The sequence below is a fragment of the Myotis brandtii genome, unplaced genomic scaffold (assembly GCF_000412655.1).
Source record: "Myotis brandtii unplaced genomic scaffold, ASM41265v1 scaffold168, whole genome shotgun sequence".
In the NCBI taxonomy this organism is placed as follows: domain Eukaryota; kingdom Metazoa; phylum Chordata; class Mammalia; order Chiroptera; family Vespertilionidae; genus Myotis; species Myotis brandtii.
The window spans coordinates 605,967-606,513 of NW_005356173.1; the positions used below are offsets into that span (position 1 = coordinate 605,967).

The 547-nt window shown below is 67.3% G+C and overlaps 1 long non-coding RNA gene across 1 annotated transcript in view; it reads right to left on the minus strand.

Annotated features, from left to right (window-relative positions):
• The window catches only part of LOC106725496, a 1,331-nt gene extending 1,005 nt beyond the window's left edge, over nt 1-326 (minus strand). Inside the window, exon 1 of the long non-coding RNA XR_001361385.1 lies at nt 239-326. This is a non-coding gene — a long non-coding RNA (uncharacterized LOC106725496). The remainder of the gene's footprint in view (nt 1-238) is intronic.
• Between the last annotated feature and the right edge of the window lie 221 nt (nt 327-547).

The window sequence follows — 547 nt, forward strand, 5'->3', positions numbered from 1 at the left end:
CTCCGCTTCCCCCACCCCCATTCCCGGGGTCCTACGTCCCCGCCTCTCCCTCCCGCAAATCTTAACAGAGAGATCTGCAGGCGGGGACGCGGGTGATGCGAATTCCTAGAAGCCTCAAGGGGCTGCCCAGGAGGTGCGTGCACACACACATACACACACGCGCGCGCGCGCGTACCCACCCACCCAGGTCACGGAAGGGCCTGGGTGGCGGGTGTGGGAAGGGAGAACGCCCACTCACCATCTCCGTCCACCCTGGAGCCCAGTTTTATCCTAGTCTTGCCAATCCCCGGAGAGGATTTGGGGCGCGGGGCTGGCAGCGGTGTGGGGAGGTGGCGGGCGCAGGTAGCGGAGGCCGGGAGAGGAGGGGGCTGAGTCGGGGTGGAGCGCAAAGGGGCTGCTTCGGCACCTCGGAGACACCCGACTGACCTCGCCGGCATGTCCCGGAGTGGGGACGGTGAGTCAGACCTCGGGCACCGCGGGTCGGGCCTGGAGGGGGGCAAGTCAGGAAATGACATCAGAGACTTGTGCACGGGGAGGGGTGGTCCTC